The sequence below is a fragment of the Charadrius vociferus genome, unplaced genomic scaffold (assembly GCF_000708025.1).
Source record: "Charadrius vociferus isolate BGI_N301 unplaced genomic scaffold, ASM70802v2 scaffold326, whole genome shotgun sequence".
Lineage (NCBI taxonomy): Eukaryota > Metazoa > Chordata > Aves > Charadriiformes > Charadriidae > Charadrius > Charadrius vociferus.
In genome coordinates this window covers 406,018-417,213 of record NW_009649062.1, presented here as the reverse complement: position 1 = coordinate 417,213, position 11,196 = coordinate 406,018, and the positions used below count along the sequence as shown (strand labels likewise).

At 37.8% G+C, this 11,196-nt stretch overlaps 1 protein-coding gene across 1 annotated transcript in view; it reads left to right on the top strand.

The window, feature by feature from the left end:
- The first annotated feature begins 341 nt into the window (after positions 1–341).
- The window catches only part of RIMBP2 (RIMS binding protein 2), a 144,946-nt gene continuing 134,091 nt past the window's right edge, over positions 342–11,196 (top strand). Inside the window, exon 1 of the mRNA XM_009888095.1 lies at positions 342–432. The gene's annotated coding sequence lies outside the window, so the exon portion shown is untranslated. The remainder of the gene's footprint in view (positions 433–11,196) is intronic.

Sequence of the window (11,196 nt, the reverse complement as noted above, 5' to 3'; positions counted from 1 at the left end):
ATAAAATCTCCCAACACCCGCCTCCCCCCTTCCCCCCTCCCCTCACTGAAACACATCCTTGCTGCGATCCCACTTGCTGCTTGTCAGCTCCTGTCCGTGCTCCCCGCTGCTGTGTCGGGTTAATACTATGTGAAAGAGAAACTGGCAAATAGGGAAAGCCATCTTTGTGTGCGTATGTGTGTGCGAGCACTGCTGTTTCATAGGCTCTGGCAGCTGCTGCATGGTCGATGATGCTTGCTCTCTCTTTTTCACCCTGCCTCCCTGCAGACAACTAATGAATCATTTCTAGCCTGAATACTAGCCGTGCAAACACACCAATGCTGCTGCTGCCGACGCTGCTGCCTTTCTCTACAAGGTTGTAATTTGACACAGTAGACTGCAGCTCTCTCTCGGCAATGATCTTGCTGAACATCGGAAGCACTTGATTTGAAGGTATGCTGAGATTTCACCATTTCTAAAAATAGCTATTTCTGTTAAATGCTTTTCGGGCAAAATGAGGGTGGGAGGGCTGAAGATTTGTAGGTGTGTGTGGGGGCAGAATCCTCTTTTTAGTTAGCAGTAATGCAGCAGTAACTCCTATCAGAGGCAGACAAACTTTATTATTCTGCTGCAATTTGATGATGCCCTTCACTGGATCTTTTCTTCTAGGTGCTGCTTAGAATAATAAAATGTGTTAGTATCATGCATGAGCACTAGGTAAAGGGATTAAACTCTTGCTAGATTATTCCATCCTCCCTCCTATTGATGTTTAACCTGATGTCATTTTCTAGTCACTTTTAAGGTTTCCAATAAAATAAATACTATATTGACAGGTTAGATGATGCCATGTTTCTTTTCTGTATTAGTGTCTGTGGGCAAAGTTCGTAATCATACTGTCTAGCAGCTCTCTCCTTCCTCATCCCCCCTCAAGCCCCCAAGCACGGTACATATTCACAGTATCTGTTTGCTTTGCAGATGTATATTGTCATGTCATGGCAAAGTCATCAATGTGACTACTCTTCCATAGAGATGTTGTTAATGAAATTATATGTGGTATTTGTCTGGCGTCTCATGCTGAATTAGGCCAATTGCAAGTAAATATCTCATCCTTTTTTGGTAGAAGAGAGAGATCTTCTGCAGCTATGTAGATATGTATATATGGACAAACTATACATAGCAGTATTTGTGGGAAGTGTGTTATGTATGTGAGTATGTAGAACAGAATAATAACATTTTATTATAGTATATGCATTTAAATACCAGTTAATTAGTTAGTACGTACCAGTATGCTGTGCTCAGTGTTACAGGGGTTACTGCAGGGTTTTTTATTAACCTCTTTTCAGAATTGGCTATTGCCTATAGAATTGGGCAGAGAGGGTATGCATTTCCAAGAGTGATGTGATGGTTGACATTACAGTTGGACATGGTCTTAGTACAATTTTAACTGACGAAAATATAAGTGCCTACGAAGGCTTTGTTTTTTTCTTTTTAAGCTATTGCTGTCTGTTATTTTAGTGGTAAAAAAACTGACTGGGCATTTTTGTCCGATGCAGGCAGTGATGCAGAGTTTATATATACAATAACTCAGTAGAATAACTTATTAATGAGTCTTGTCACTGCAACTAGTAAATACAGTGTCTGCTTCTTAAGTGATTGGATATATTTTGAAGAAATACCTAAGTCAAAGCTATTGATCTTAACATCAAGAATTGCACCAAGTATGCTGAGACCAGGAAAGAATACTATGATTGCCATCATGGAAATACAAATAAGGACAATTACTTAGCAAGATAGAAGAGCTGCCTTAAGAAAACAGCATGAAATATTAAAACACAGACCAAGTGGTAGGCTGAAAATTAAAGCATCTCTATAAATTCAATACAATAAAAAATAGCAGTATACATGAACTGATACGAAAGTTACTATAGTCACTTTATATTTCAGCTTTTTTGATCAGAAGGTGTTACATTTTTATTAGAGGAGGCCTTTCAAGTCTACCCAGCTGACAAATGAGGAAGGCAATTCGGATCAAATCTTACAGATGTCAGCCAGGATCCACCACTGTAGACATCCTTTGAAATACACATGCATTACTTGTAGTACCTTAAAGAAGGGTGTTGGGTCTTTTTTAGGTGACTCTGTTATTTTTATTAAAAAACGTGGTGGTCCTGAACAGTAGCTTTGTGCATACTACTTTCTTTTTGATAGGAAAAAGACCTACTCTAAATGAAACGAGTGAAGTGGTTTCTGCTGTCTGCAGACTAGAGAGCAACACTGATTTTTTGTAGCTATGTGTCTGAATGGGTTCCAGCCTGCTAACGTACAGCATGACTGTATACTAGAGGCAGTCAACAGAGGTGCAGCGTTATTACATACAACTTTAAATTTCTCAAAAAGGTGCTCCAGGGACATCCAAATACATAATGTGGTGAATTTTCTAGAATGATAACCAAATTACAGCTTTCAAATGTCACATGGTTTTTGGGGTAGGAAAAAATACAGGACAGTGCAGTGCCACAAATTTCTGCATGAAAACGATCTGAATTGCTGATACATGCTACTTTGGTTAACTGACAATTACAAGCTCAGAATTTTTAAGCATCTCTATATGTGGCCAGTCTTATACTCACACAATCTAGGGATGTACTTTTGCATATATACAAAATAGGTATCTCTGAATGTCAACTCATTCTATTTTAGATATGTGCTAGATGTACATTCTCATTGTAGTTTAGATAGGTGTGTGATACTGCGTTTGAAATGAATGTATAAGCACAACAGTGTTCATTCTGGTAATAGCTTATTACAGAACTCCGAGCCTTTCTGGATTGCCAGGAGTAGAAATAAGATGCCTGCGATCCACTGGATAATGTGTCAAATGCCCCACCATGTATCAAAATTAAATATCAAAAATCACACTGACTTAATTCTGAAATAAGAAATTAGTTGGTCATGTGTCATTGTCCTGTCCATGCAATATTTATGTTGAATGAAGTGTCAAGGCTGTTTTTAATTTAATTGAAATTGTTATAGACCCTCATCACTATTACAAAATATGTCAGAGTAGCTGAAATATCTGTTAGTTAGGACTTTTTTCCTGGGACTTATTTTTGTTTTAGTATTCAGCAAAAGCTTCTGACTAAAGAGAAATTTTGTGTAAATGCTTTGTTTCCCCCTTCCATAGCATGAGCTTATCATGTCCAGTGAGCTCTTTGATAGAATGGCAAGCTATATAGATAACATTTCCTCTCTATAATTTTGAAAATCTTCCCATGCATAGTACTAAGTAACTCAAATCTATTTAAGATTTTCTGGAAAACATCTGGTGCCACTGATGATTAGCTGTCTTCTGACTGTAGATGTTCTAAGCTGTCTGTCCACCGCAGATGAGAATTGTCATAAAGGATCGCTGACAGTAGCATTTGCTCTTTGCCGTTAGAATTGGAAAATATATAACAAATTCGAGATTAAAAATGGAATTGGAATGTAGCCACAGTGCTGGAAAAATGCAGCTTCTTCAGAGCAGTGTGTCATTAAATCAGTTTCTGTTCACCAGTGAAAAGGGGCTTTTGTCAGGCTTATTTGCACAGAGTGTGCTCTTGGCAGTGATAATATTAGTCTGGGAGAACAGGTAATGGTCTTCTGGAGCAACTGGTTGACCCTGAAGTTTGAATCTGGTCATTGAGGGTTTCTTTGCTAACTGTAACCATCCTGTTAAATAACATGTTGGAGTCACATCCATTCTGTAAAGTATGATTGTAAAGCCACCTATTTTGGTGAGGAAATTAGAATGGTTTGTGGCTCAACACTTTGGATTGTGCTTGTGATGTGGCACTTGGAAGTCACGCTCTGATTTCCTTATCAGCTCTGCCACAGATTCTGTGAATGGCCCTGGACAAAGCACTTGGTATCTCATGGGTTCTGTTCTCTTTCTGTAAGTGGGAATAATGATGGACCCTTTCCATTACATTCTACTTACTTTATCTGATTAGAAAATTACATCTTCAGACCAGACTCTTTTCTCCATCCGGATGCTAAATCCCAATGGAGGCTTCTAGATGCTACTTATAAATCACTTGACAGTGCATTGTATGTTGTAGATCTATAGAAAAAATATTTCCAAGTGTCAGAAGAATCTGAATTGATTCTGAGGTTTTTGGAATAACATTTGATTTGCTAAACTTTCTATTTTGCTCATGGGTACGTTCAGTTTGGAGTGAAGAGCCTAGTTTCCCTGATGGTGGCAATTGTTTGGTAGAAACATTTAGAGTGTAAAAGTCAGGACAGAGGAAGTGGGACTGTAGGTCTGATTTTTAATTTTTTTAATTGTCATAAAGTTTTATATTTTCTTTGATAAAAACAGTATAACACTTGGTTTCTAAGGCAATAAATATTACTATGCCAAATGTTTGATGTTGATTAGCAAGCAGCAGTGGCATACAATATTACAGTGAAGAATCAAGGGGAAGGCATTGCAAATATAATAGTGTGGCACAGTCTCTCTTCTCTGTTCTCATCTAATGACAATTAGAAACTGTCTTCCATTTTTTCTTTATATATCATCCTGTAGCAAGCTCTTCAGTGTGATACCTTCCTTAAGGCCTGATTTGAGCACAGAGGGCTGATGGGCAGTCAGCATATGCAACCCTTTCCTTCCATGCTCCACCTCCACTAGGACTAGATGGGGGTTTTTTGGGGTGTGGTTTTTTTTTTTTTTTTTTCCTGAGGAGCATAAATAATTTTTATAGACAGCTTCAGTTAAGTTTTTACACTGGATGTGTGGGGAAAAAATGACAATAATACCCCCTATTGCCAACTTTGGAAGGAAAATAAGCCCTTTTTCCCCAGGTTCATTGTTTATGCTTGGCTCAGAAAAATCCTAAACTGACACTAAATGCCTGCAGAATCAGGAGGGGTTTCACCATTTCAGCTCCTGCTGTGAATATTTCTGCAACTCATTTTTACACAGTTGAAAAATATTATTTGTTACTCCTGTATGGAATATTATGGTGCCTTTTCACTGACATGGAAAGTGCATCTTTACTAAGTACATTGTCCAACTTGCTTAAAAATACTCTCTGATGTTATTCAGCAGGGACTTTTATAGCTCTGTGCCAGTTCCACCAGGAGGGATAGCTCAGCACAGTGTCTCTGAGAGTGTGCTAATGGGCTAAACTCTTACTGAAGACGGATAGAGTTGATGGTGCTTAGAATTCAGCTGGATGAAGCTGACAGTTGTCACCATAACAAGCAATACGTGGTTGAATCTGTCCCCCGTTTACTGCACTTTCCCTCTTCTGTGACAGTTACAGTTTTACCTATTTGTTAAACCCTCCTTACTGTTCTCCCCACTTCCCTGCCCCCAATTCTGCTTATGGTTTAGAACATTAAGAATATTCTCTGTCAATTCCAGGAGCATGTGTCTTCCTTTCTCTGTTGTTTACTGCATGCTAATTAAATTTTGTAGGTGGCAGTTTGAAATCTTAGTGGGACGTGTCACATGACTGCTAATGCTCTGCAGATCTCTATTACATAACCTTTAAGTCGTTTGGGAAAATGTGCTTGTGTCATACTGGGCCTAACATAAGGCTCTGTCTGAAGCCAACAGTCTGATCGGGTTTTTTATGTACAATGACTGTAGAAATCTTGTGGATGGTTTGTTCTGGCACAAGATTTGTGCCCTCAGTTGTCAGGCCAATTGTCTTATTTCCCTGAAATGCTTTGCAGTCTGCAACGTCTGCCTTTCCTGCAGGGTAGAAGAGGGGAGGGGTTAGATTTAAACACTCTGACATGCCAGGTAATGATCAAATAAATATTAAATGCAGTATGCTAGGATCCCTTCTGTTTTCCTGATAGGTTTGTTCATTTTAGTTTTGAAGTGACCAGAGTAGAGAACTAACATAGAAAACCTCTCAGTCTGTCCCTCCCTCCCTCCCCCCCCGCCCCGATCTTAATTGGGCTCTGGTGCATTATGCAAAATTAAAACATAAATCAATACAGAAGTTTAAAAAAAATGCTATGTAGGGACGATCAATTTTTAATGCATGGTAATTCATTAGGTTGCTGGTTTGCAAAAGGAGCACTTTTATAAATGACAACAATGTATCCACTCACAGAATAATAGCTCCTCTCACTTTTTCTGAACCAGCACCAAGTTTTGGCCCTGCTTCACATTTTTTGTTGCCTAAAACATATTTATACACTATCCAATGCAGCTTAAGCACTCCATTGTTGGTCGACCAGCTCTGTGCCCTGAAGAAAGTGAGTCTTATTTTGGTTTCCTGGCCGGGATATGGGCCTTGGAGGCTGGGTCTTGTTTGTGGCTCTGACGTTTGACATGCTGTGTGTTCTCAAGTAAATCACAGGAGTTTTTTCTGCCTCACTTTCTTTATCTGCTGAGGAGGCTTAGTAGCAATGAGTTGCTGTAGCCTTGCAACAGAAGCTGCAGTTAGAAACTAGGAACAACTAGGTGAAATTTTGGGTGTTTGTTGCTTGGGGTTTTTTTAATGAAGTCAGATTTTCAAGTTTATAATTTTTTATTGAAATCTGTGATTGTGTGAACCCACATTTTGTTTTACAGTAGCCTTTAGTTTGTAATAGCAATTTTCAGTAAAATCTCTTTACAAAATGCTTCAGAATGATCGTTGATATCATTCTGTCCATTTTGCAGATGTGAAATTTTCACTGTGCTTCAGGTTTATTTGCCCCAGATCATTCTGCAGGGTCAATGCAAACCTATGGATATTGTTTGCAGAGTCCTGTCCAACATGTTATCCCTTGTACTGCTTCTCCTAATTAAATGTTGTCTAAGAAGGGAGGAGGGGGAAATATTGATCTTCTAAAAATGGTCTTTCTTTTGTTTCACTTTAAATTAACTGACTGTTTGCCTATGTGCTACTCATAGTAAAGAGTTTGTGAGTGTATTAATTTTCTTTAAAATTACAACTATCATAAATCATGGTGGCTCTAGTCAGTTTGTCTGTTCTAATGGCTGCCTGCTTACCTACTGGGTATACTGAAACTACAAATGTTTCATTGCTGGAAGGGGTCTCTGTTGCTCAACAGTCTTAAATCATCTATACAAATGTATGTACCATACATTCCCTGTGATTCGGTATCTTTGGCTTATTTGAAGATTAAGTGGGTACAGTTAACACTGCTGTGTTGTTATGGTTGTTGGCTGCTGGATGAATTAGGATGAGAACAAAGAAGCAACTGTAAAGCAGTTTTGTGTTTGCGTGGTAGGGCAGATGGGTACAGCTAATGCTTTTGTATTTTAAAGGAAACTTGTCATTACGGCAGTTGTTTTTGTTAGTAATGCGCATAGATGAGCTCTTCAGGATCTGGACCTCTTCTAGTTAATGTGCTTTACAATCACAGAGCGAGAAAAGAGCTGTTACCCTGGCAAGCTCTGTCCTGAATTGTTTCAGGATGCAACAAGTGGCTGACTTGAACAAATGAAGGTATGAAACATGAAGACTTACGGTGAAAGAAGATCTTTCCTTGCACAATCAGGAATAATCCACTGTCTGTCTTATTTGAACTGCCTGTGCTCTGTGGTACCTTGCCAGTGATAAGTGTTAGGGAGCAGCAGCTATGATGGTCCTTTCTTAAGGATTCTTACCAGGGAAGAAGTACAAGCATGGATTTTTCTGAACTCTAGAGTAATATCCTGTGTAAACACTGTTGATAAGGGAGGGGGCATTTGGAAGGAAGGTTAGATCCTTCATGTCTTACCAACTGTCATAGCTCTGATGGCAAAAATGGAGTTAAGCTTATTTCCTACAATGGTGCTGTCAGGCCTTTTTTTCATAGTTCCAAAAGGTGAAGTATCTCATGCAGCCAGAGTAAAGCAACCCTGCTCAGTGACTTCTTTGTAGATATTGATCCCAGCTGTTAGATGCAAATGAAAGTTTTGCCAGCTTTGATATTGATAGGTACTAATCATCATAAACTGTAAACCTTATGCTTAGCTTGCAACCTTTGTAGTTTTCCTTTTGAAAAGTTTCTATTTAATTTCAGTAAATACTGTTAAAAGGAAATAGAGTATAAAGGGCTCCAAGCTGCTGATATTTCTATGATCTAATGATAGAAGTTTTGTAAATACATAATTTTTTCTTGATATATGGATTACGGGAATTGTCTTAAAATAAGGCAGAACAATTTAGAAAATAGACCAAGACAGGAAGAAAAGCTGTCTATGATGGCAAGAGCTAAAAGAAATAGTGAATGAGGTTATTGTACTGCTGGCACCAGTGGTGTAACACACTTGTGTCTACAGGGCTCAGGTGGTTTTATTGATTCCTTGTGAAAAAGTGTTCTGAGCAGAGAGCAGTAACCATTGCTGTAAAGATAATATTTTTGTACTGTAAATAAATAAATACATTGCATTAAACATAACTATCAATGTTGATGCAATAAGTGTGTGACACTAAAAGTGACACTGAACAACTGGAGCATTTCTAGTTGTCCAGCTGCTGGCCAGGTCCTGAGTATCAGCCACATTGAACAAGGCACTGAACACTTCTCAGAGAGCTGTCAGTCCAAATGCACAGTTGAACGCAGCAATGTGATGCAGCATTTGAGGGAGCACAAAGGAGAAGCCTCTTTCTCCTTCCCCCTTACCCCACTTTTTAGCCACTTTCTGATGTGTCTTCTTTCCCCTCTCTCCCCATATTCTGGTTTGTGTAACTAAAATTTAGTTTGTTAGGTGAAAAGTTACCAGCGCGTTTAGACAATGTTGTAGATTTTTAATATTTTATTTAATAGCCTTTAAGAGACTGGGCTGCTATTGAAAAGGATATTTTCTCAGCTCTGATTTCCTGTAACTAAGTAACAGGAATTTTTCCCAAATACGTGTGAGTTCTATACTGTAATGCGTGGATGGAACTCGACTGTAGTTGAATTGGAGGAGATGTTAAGCCATGTGTGCTTTGGTGTTTTGTTAGTATTTATCATATCTTATTCTAGGCCTTGTAGGAGACTAGAGATTATACAATAGGAATTTACTGTTGTTTTCTTGTGCCTTATTCTTAAGCATCTGATAGCCAGTTTTGCCTGGACTGCATGGGTCTGGATTCTAATCTAGTATAATCTAGTATAGCCATTTCTGTCCCTTTTCCTTACAATCCCAAGCAATGACTGTTAGAAAATAATATTGATGTACGTTGCTGTTTGAAGAGGGTTTGTGGATTTTATTTTTTTTTATGGGAGAAATTATTTAGCCAAAATAAGGGAAAACCAAAATGAGATATTAATTTTTCAATTTACTTTCAGGAGCTAGAGGTAGTGGATTTGTGGTTCTGGAGAGTTTATAATGCCATGGTTAGTTTTTAGTCTTCTCACCTACAAGAAATTATTGTTTGAAAGATGAAATGTCATGCAACCCCTTAGGAGAAATTATTAATAATATATGCATTTTATTCTGCAAAGGAGAGAGGTCTTTTGTACACAAGGAAAGGTGTCTGGAGCAAAGCATTCATTTGCACTGGTATTCTTTTTGGATTTGAACCAGCTTTGTTTGCCTGCTTTATAGGTCTGTGTATTAGGTCTTTGTCGAAGTTAGATCAGATGCTGTAGGATTTCCTGGGCAATTGAAAGAGGAAGGAAGTAGAGAGGCTTAAAAAAACCACAGAAGGCAGAGTGGAAAATGAAGGGAGCGAGGTAAATAAGAAATCTTGATGATAAACCTACAGAATTAAAAGGTAACATCCATTTATGAAGAGGTTCTCCTGGTGTTTGCCCAGACTTGCATAATTTAATCGTTTTCTATATGTGATACTTTGGTTAATTAAATACTGAGTTCAGAAATGCGCTTTAGTAAAAGCTGATGAATGATGGTGTCCTCCTTAATTCCTTGTCGTTGGTCCTGTCTTTGTCCTCAGCAATATACTAGTTTAGTTTTTTGTAAGCTTATCATTTGTGGACTATTGCCCCTTCAAAACTAAAATTCACAAGTAAACAAAATGGGACTGTCCTTGACATCAAATCTGCATTGAGGGTGTTTTCTTTGTGGTGTTTAATAATTGCCAAGAGGACAGAATTTTCAGAGCAATCATAACTCTTAGAAAAATATAGATTTGAGGCATGTAGCAATAAAAACGAATTACATAGTATCTGCAATGTTCATTAAAAGTATAATTGCTGGCATTAAGTAGGAAGAATAATGCATGCCCGTGAGCTGCAGTGCTTTTAAAGGTCCAGGTTGTTGGTATTAACAGAATTTCTTAATTTGTTGGAATAACTTCATGGCTGAAAAGGTTTTCTTTCATAATGGGTTGGTGCAGTATATCTTTTTTAGATAAGTGGTAAATCTTTTCTCATGTGTATGAATCCCACTGTTGTAATCCAGTACAAGTGTGCATGGGAAGAAATACATTTGGATTTTTATAGTCCTATCAAACCTACTTTATGGAAGAAGGCCTGTGAAGTCCCACAGGAACACTTAACTATTACTATCCATCATTACTGGATTGGTAATAGACTACTATTACATAAATAACACAAACATCAAGTAAATACTTCAGGGGAATTATCACAACATCCTACTCTGTGTTGCATGTCTCTTAAAATTACCATACATGTTCAAAAGCGAAGGACAGAAATGTAAGAAAAGAGCCACACTATTTCCATTGTGAATAACTGAAACAATTTATGTATACTGTGAAATACTTAAAGTACATTTTAAAGCTCTATCTTTTTGTGTCAGTGCAGGGTATGCATTCAAGAAAGATGAAGTGGAACAAACAAAAAGAAAGGGTTACATGAATAAACCAGGAATTTGGACAGCTTGTGTTGTGAAAGAACACTAAAAGAGCTTATTCTTTGTAGTCTACTAGTGACAAAACAACTAGGTAATAGTCTGATTTCATCACTACTTCTGCTCCTTACAATTTTTAAAGTTAAGCATATACTTAGATCTTAGTGCTCCAATTCAAACACCAAAAGATTGTCAAGATGATAGAAGGGTTCAAAAATGTTATAAAAGTGTTCATTTGTAGTGTCATTTGTCAGTAGCATCTGTCTATCTAAGGTTTAACCTAGCTTCTGTTTTTACCTTATCTAAGTGCTTCATGGACTTGTTTGCAGTCTGAATTCAGTAATTCTAATGAACCCTTCGAAATGTTACATGAATGCTATTTCTGTAAGAAAAAACGGTTTACTTTTGCAATCTTTACATGGTGCCTGTATTATTTTTCTCAGTGTAGGTGACTGAAT